Source organism: Phodopus roborovskii, unplaced genomic scaffold (genome assembly GCF_943737965.1).
Source record: "Phodopus roborovskii unplaced genomic scaffold, PHOROB, whole genome shotgun sequence".
Classification (NCBI taxonomy): domain Eukaryota; kingdom Metazoa; phylum Chordata; class Mammalia; order Rodentia; family Cricetidae; genus Phodopus; species Phodopus roborovskii.
In genome coordinates, this window is record NW_026126460.1 from 4,882,129 (window position 1) to 4,889,919 (window position 7,791).

General features: G+C 46.1%; 1 pseudogene; it reads right to left on the minus strand.

Annotated features, from left to right (window-relative positions):
• Nucleotides 1-1,094: 1,094 nt before the first annotated feature.
• On the minus strand, nt 1,095-1,680 carry LOC127226528 (ran guanine nucleotide release factor-like; annotated as a pseudogene).
• Nucleotides 1,681-7,791: the final 6,111 nt, after the last annotated feature.

Consider the following 7,791-nt stretch of genomic DNA (forward strand, 5'->3'; position numbering starts at 1 on the left):
GGAATGTGAACTTATATGAGAACTTACATGGGGTAGGAAATGTGTCCTTTAAAGTTAACAAACCCAGAAATTACCCTCATCGTATTTCTAACTGTGATGGAAAATAAAAACACCTTTTTTTTTTTCCTTCTATCCAAACCAGTAGATGATTCTCAGGGTCACAAGGTGTCAGTTGAAGCAAGAGAGGTACTCGGGCGGGGCTCATCATCCTCAACTTGCGTTCTCTTTGAAGTCTAATGGCTTTGTCATCTTGGAAGCTCTTCCAGAGTTGTAATGGGGATGATGGAGTCAGTGGGAGAGGAAGGAGCATTTTCAGAAAGGGTTGAAGTCCACTTAGAGAAACTACCTCAGATTTGGTCTTTTGCTGAGGAAAGACAAGAAAAAAATAGCACTTGGTCTGATCATGGAGGGTCAACCCAATCTGAACAGCTCCATACCCTTGTGCCAGGCCACAAAAATAATCCAAGGCCATGTCCTTAGTCCCCTGACTGAAGAAAACAGCACCTTGTACCAGGTGAAGCAACATGAAAACTGGGTGTGTGTTTGGGGGCCGGGAATCTGGAGTTGGTCCAGGAAGCATCAAATCAAGCTGGTTTTGAAATGTATTCTAGTCTTCCTACACAGTGCTCAGGTTCTAATGAAGATTGGTTCCTGAATGAGACTGTAGGAAAAAACCTCACTGAGGACTGAGAGCAGAGACCTCTAACCCGAGTCCTGTGCATTAACTTTTCCTAAGAAACTCAGATGGGGAGACTCCATCTCCACAGTGAGAACTGAGGACTAGCCAATGGTTCATTACTGCCGCCCTCGCTCACACCTCCCACTGCCTCACACCTGTGGGTTGTGAGTTCAGATTCCCACAGACATGTTGTTTGCTAGGTTTCTTTTCTTTCTCCCCTGGCTGTTATCAACACTAGCCACATCCTGATTCAGATAAGGCTTATGTAGATATATTCCAAGTCCTCTGTAAAGCTCCATGGTTGTCAAATGATTCTTTGTTTATAAAGCAAGTTTATTTCTGTAGAGGGGTTGTCTTATGTTTGTGTCCAGGGAAGAAGTAGAACCCCCCCACCCAGAACTGGGTCCCTGGGTCCTCAGCAGCAGTATGCGGTGTTTGGAAATCTTTCCTGGGGACCTAAGATGTTGGGATCATGAGGAGTCAAACCAGTCATCAATTGTTCAAAGTTACTCAGGCTCCAAGGTGGACATGATAAGTTTCAGGGTCAACAGGCCTGCCGTTAGAGGAGGGCTCATTGAAGGTGAGCAGTCTGGTACTGGGGTAGCCCGAGCAAGGCCTGATATAGTGCGACATCCTTTGCTACTTGCTGGTTTCCTTTAGCTTCCTGTTGCTTGCCAGAAAGGAACCAGGCATCTTGACAGCAGCCACTCAGGGATAAGCTCTCCGAACAGAGCGGCTGTACAGATAACACGTGCATGGTCCTAGCTAGCCCTCTGCACCCCGCCAACATCTTCAAAATGGTGCCACACAGCCGTTTCGCCCTGCACATGGGCCTGCAACTCCAGAAGCTCCACAATCAGACTCTGGTCCATCACCAGAGGGCAGAAAACATCTTGGTTGTCAGGAACCTGTGGAGGTTCACATCAATGAATGGCCCCGGTTGGGAGGGGATAAGAGGAGAAGGCGCCTCTGAAGAGTGGAAAATTTCTGGAGGGCTCCATAGATCTGGGACCTGAGTCTGGACATTGTCAAGGTTTTAAAGAACTTGCATGGGCTTTTGAACCCCTTCATCTAGGGTTCCTGGAGCACCCACCACCTCATCCCAGCCTACTAAGCCGTCAAATGATTGTTACAGAACAACTTGATGAATTAAGGCTAACAGAATCAGAAACAGGTGGATGAAACTCCCTATCGGAATATGCATGGATTTAAGTATTCAGAGGATCCGTGCTTGGGAAAACGTCTTTTAAATTTTCCTTAACATGTAATCTTTAAAAATAGTAATAACTTCAGACTTGCTTCATAGCTTCCCCCGTCCGGGTCATTTATTGGGAGACAAATCCATACACATGTACACGGAGGTCACAGAAGGGGTCACGGGTGTCCACCACTCGGCAGCCCTGCTGATAACCATGTTACGTGGCAAGTGCTGTGAGAGGGCCTCCAGGCCTCCAGCTTGCCTGTGTTCACACTCACAGTGGTTTGTTTTTGTTTAGCTTTTCATCTGAGAGAAGAACATTCTAATGATCCTCCACCACTGCGCTCCTGCCCCCTCCCATCGTTTTCTTCCCATCGCCGAAACCCTCAGGGAGAATCTACTGTGTGTGACAAAGAAATATGTCTTTCCTCTGTGTTCCAGACCTTGGAAGCCATCCAAGACCCCCTCTCCCCCGAGGCCAGCTCTCCTCGGCCATGATTTGCATTTCACCGCCACAAGCTGCAGCTGCAGCGGGCAGGCAAGCAGGCGGGCGAGTGAGAAGCTGCCTAGGCGGCAGAACGGTGGGAGCTAAAAGCGGAATGCTAGAAGCCTCCATTTTCCAGCGCGCTCTGCACATCTCCGCTGCCAGAAACCTAAAGCCAAATTCGATTTGAAATTTATACAGAAAAGAACATCAACACGACCACACTCAGCCTCTCCTTGCCTTTCCCAAGACCTCTCTTGACCCGAGAACGTCTATTTCATGTTTAATTTAATTCTTAGATTGCTAATTAATATCTTTTTTCCCCTCTTGCCCCCAACCTTCCTTAATTTCTCCATTTACTTTCACGTGCCCCGGCTTTCTCAAACTCTACTATTCCGCGAGTTTTTAACTTGTAAAACTGAACAAAGCAACTCTTGAAATGTGAGCAAGAATTTGAAAAAGAAAAGAGAAATTGGGTCAGAAAAATAGTCCTTTTTTTTTTTTAATTGATTCAGTTTAAACCATCTGAAAGTACTTAAAATATGCTCCACACAGGGAAATAAAACCTAGTCACCCCACCCTGTAAGTGGTCATCCTCATAAGGGCTATTGAAGCCTGTGTGTATGAAGGAATGTTTTAATGGAGTTCCAGCCGTCTACTCAGATAGACTAGTTAGCACTGCACTCCCTATTACAGCCTTCAGACAAAGCGAGCTCCCCAAGAACACGTGTTTTTCTGAGCTGATACCAAAGGGTTCCAGGGGGAGACACTGGCACCTCAGGACCTGGGCTGCTAGACCTTCCTGCTTCTTCCCCTGTACACCCTAGGGAAATCACACTCATCATTAGAATGAGTCTTCTCTCATCCATTTCCTAGAGGCCCCAAGGAATGCTAAGTACTAAAAACTGCCTGGGGAGTAGCCCTTTAGCCCACCTCAGCCTAGATAGATAAGTGTATCCAGACCTTCACCTAGCTGCTGAAAAACCTCTCCCATCACCAAGAAAACAGCTCCAAAGGCCACGAGCCATGGGAATGGAAGGGGATTTACTAGGAATCCCCAGGAAATCATTAAGAGTTGTACTACATCTACAATTGACCATTCCTCAATCCACCCACTAGCCTGGTGTGTGGGAGAGCATGAAGGACAGACAAAAAAGTCTCTGAGTCCATTTTAAGGTTCATTCCCTCTTTCTGCCCACTGCCTCTTCTCTCTGCTGCCTTCCAAGCCCTCTGGCCTACAGGATAAATCCAGACTTCTCTGCGCTTAGGGAAGCTTACAGAAGCTGAGCCTGACATCCCTTCTGAGCCACTTATTATCCCACAGAAGTTACCCAGGTCTTCGTCTACCCAGACTCTCCCATCTGAAATGGTCTCCCTCGTCTGAAATGCTCTCTCTTCATCTGAAACGTTCGCTCTCCTCTGAAATACTCCCGGTTCTCTGAAATGCTTCCTGGCTGACCCCCACTTCTTTAGGACTCACCACAAACATTTCCCCCTTACTGCAGTGGTCCCTTCCTCACGCGGGACACACTTGGCTCTTCTCATGGTGACCTTATTTGAGTCACCCGGTTCTCCTCAGCCAAAGACTTCCTGCTGCATGAGGTAAGACCTTCCAGACCTTTGTTCCCTATAGCACATTCATAACGGTGTTTGAGTAAGAAGACGTGTGTGAATAAAAACACGGATGAGGGGAACTGTGATAGTCAAGTCTAGATCATTATTTTGCCAAGTGTTTGTGGCATCTTCTCAGCAATCAATTCAGTTTGATCAGGAAGCTGACATCCGTAGAGGGCCTGCTACCCCTGAGCTGGTTATTCTACCCCTCAGGAAAGAACACAGGTATTTTTACTGAATGCAGAGCTTAGCTCAAGCCCCATCAAAACTATTCCAGAATCTCATAGAAACTAGGGGGTCTACCTGGCCTCCTCCACAGTATCTATCCACACCATGCCTCACTCTCACCCCTTATTTACAATGATTCATAAATTATTTCTGCCAGTTAAAGCAAAGAAATAAAAAAGGTGCTGTAGGGTAAAAGTGCTATGATAATTGATAGGAAGCAAATAGTTCATTTTATTTTATTTTTTTCTTTCTTGTTTGTTTGTTTGTTTGTTTGGTTTGGTTTGGCTTTGGGTTTTTCGAGACAGGGTTTCCTCTGTACTGCTTTGGAAAGAGTTTATTTTCTAATGCAAATAACACAATGCCACACTCCAGGTGACCTCTAATGAAGAGGAGCTTGTGGTTCCTGTCCACAGTTAAGAAGCCATCTATACTTGATGATGGCCCTCTGCCAGGCAGAGTCCAGAGAGAGAACAGCATCAAATGGTATGAGACCTAGCCTAGCTGGCTGTCATAGCAGACCCACTTTGGCAAAAACCCTTAACCTACTAACCCTTGAATCCATCCGTGAGGACAAATCCCTATTCACCTAAAGTCCTGCCTAATCCTGTCTCTTCATGTCTCATAATGGAGATTAAGTTTCAACGTTAATTTTAGAGGGCACAGACTGCATTTAAACCACAGCATTGTGCAGATGAAACCAGCCATATGTTTAATCGAGTCACGCCTGAAATACACTCTCCCCTTGAAAACAGACTATATTCCAACTCTTACGAATAAAGGTTGGACACTGCTCACCAACACTATACAGTGAAGAGCCTTCTATCATCTAATTCACTTGATTCTCACAAACTCTAGGTGGCACCTGCTTTTATGCCCCACACTTTACCGAGGAAGCTGGCCCCACACACCAACAGATGTTTCACATAGCCCACAGGTATCATAATCTTTCAGGACAAACATGACCATCTCATTGATCTCCTAGAAGCAGCAACAGTTTGCAGCTTAGTGCCACAATTGAACTACCCACAGTAGTTCAAGCATAGCCCAGATACCCCTATTCTTCCATAACGAGGTCAGCAATTTCCACTTGTCACTCTATATACCACAAGTAATGTAGGAAAAGTTGAGTTCCCGGGGTAATTGAAAAGGCCCTATTGTTGCTCCTTTACCCCCACAAAACTGATTCTACCAACTCTTGACTGAATAATTGCCTAGAGAGAGGAAAGTAAGGATGCTATGCAACATCCAGGACACCAGCATCCAGAGAGAGATAGCCAAATGTCAATCACATAAGGACTGCAGAGGGGAAGGGACCCTGCCAACTCTGGTTGGGTATATTTCCACAATGTTGGCCACGCATTGCCTCTCAGAATTCTGCATCTTGGAATAAAAACAGTAACTGTTCTTGCCTGTGAATATTCTGTTTATCCAAGATAAGGAAACAGGTTTAAAGGAGCTGTCATGTTCATCATGTGAACCTTCACCATTTCCTTTTGCCATCCTGTATGAATACTGTAAGTACTATCCACTAACAACACATAAAAATAGCAATGGTTACCCCTTTAATAAAAAAGGTAGGAGGTTTGGGCTTCCCACCCTCACCCTCCACACCCTCCTCCAGCCTTTCAGAGATACTCAGTTGAGCTTTTCCCAATTCTCAGGGGCCCTTATAACCTTGCAGGCCTGACACTGACTTCTGTTTCCAGCTCATCCATGCAGAGTGGATGCCACACTTAAACCACCCCCCCAAACATCTCCATCTGCAAAATAGATGAAATAATGATAGCCACCTGCTTCCCTCATAGAAGAGTGGTAAGAATTAACAGTATTAGGCTAATGCCAATAGCTTTCCAAAGAGCTTGGTGTATTTAGAACAAGAGACTATATGGATAACAAATACAGTCCCCTAATCACAGGACTTTCAAAGCCAGGGGTACGGGAACATCCGATTCCCTATTTGTTATTTGAAATGATGCCCAAAAGAGAAGGGGACAAGACATGACAGAAGGATACAGTTGAAACAACCCTTCTGGTGACCATCCATTCAACATCTGTCGGAAGGGGGGCAGATTGCGTGAGTCCATTATCATTAGCGAGATATTTCAAGCTGAGTGGGCTGAAAAGGACAGGTCAGGCTACAGATATTTTTAGTGACTGCAAGGCTCATCCCAGTCCTTCTGACAATTCCAAAAAGTTGTAGAAGCCAGGGGCCGCCTTGCCTTCTCCCTAGCATCTACCCACACCCGCCCTACTCTTATCCCTTGTTTTAGAGTTCACAATTTGTTCCTGCCAGTTTAAGCAAAAAATGTTCTGTGAGGTAAAAGGGCCATGGCAATTAATTGTGCTCCCTTGACTGGAAGGTGAAAAGCTTTTTATTATGTAAATTACAAATGTCCTGGAGGGAAACTTTATCTCCCTCTCACCAATGAGCCCATCAGTCTGCCTACAGCTGTGTGTGTGTGTGTGTGTGTGTGTGTGTGTGTGTGTGTGTTTATTAGTCTAGGGGGGCTGTTTAGGAGGATTCGTAGCTTCTAAGTGCTGACATTTATCTATGGCTTCAAATAAACCTAGTGGCAGGGAGCCATGGACGGACCAGTACACATGGAGGTGGGGAGGCCGTTTGACTGCCCACAGACAGGCAGAGAGCAAAGAGCCTATGAGCCTAGAGCAGTGTGGTCCTCACCATTTCCCAGGCTAAGCCCAAAGCTTGCCCTCTCCCCTCTCCTGGTCAGTTTCCCCTCTATCCCACTCTTCAGTGATCCTTTCCCACCTGTCTCCCCTCAGCCCCTCCCACAACCCGATGGCTATCCCACACTGGTAACCTGCCCTGGAGCTGAAGAACTTCTTCCTCTCTCTCTCACCTCCAGCTCCCCCAGCCACAATTCTTTGTTATAGTATAGAATACACACTGGAAACTGGAACTCTGAGTGTTTATACACAGTGGTGCTTGGCTGGGCTGTGATGCCCAGATACGTGGCCAGCAGTCCTCTCTCCATGCTTCTGTAAGGATGGGTTTTGGATGAGATTTATTTACACTGAAGTCAATGGACTCTGAGTGAAGCAGAGTATCTGCCTGACCAGAGCAAGAGGCTGGCATGACCTCACTCTCTCTCTCTCTCTCTGTCTGTCACTGTCACCCTCCCTGTTCTCTCGTTGAAGAACTCTAACACATACACTGATCACAAACTGCTCTATTCCAGGAAGAAGGCAAGGGTTCAGCATAGCGACTCCTGCCTTACAAAGGGGATGCTTAAGTTTCTCACTTTATAAAGCAGCACCTGTTAGCTTGTACCTTGACAGCTGAGTGGCACGTCCAAGGCTGAGTGACTTGTCTTGACCTGCCAAAGAAGGAAGCTGAGGAGATGGAGATGGGTGAAAAGAAAGGAGAGGAGAGGTCACAGTCACGAATGTGAGCGTTTTTTTTTTTTTTTTTTTTTTTTTTTTTTTTAACGAGAATGGCTTCCATAGGATCTAGTATTGAACCTGGTTCCCCCTTGGTGGAACTGTTTGGGAATCATTAGGAGGTGTTGGAAGAGGTGTGTTACTAGAGGAGGTGTCAAAAGTCTTTGCCATTCCCCATTAGCTCCC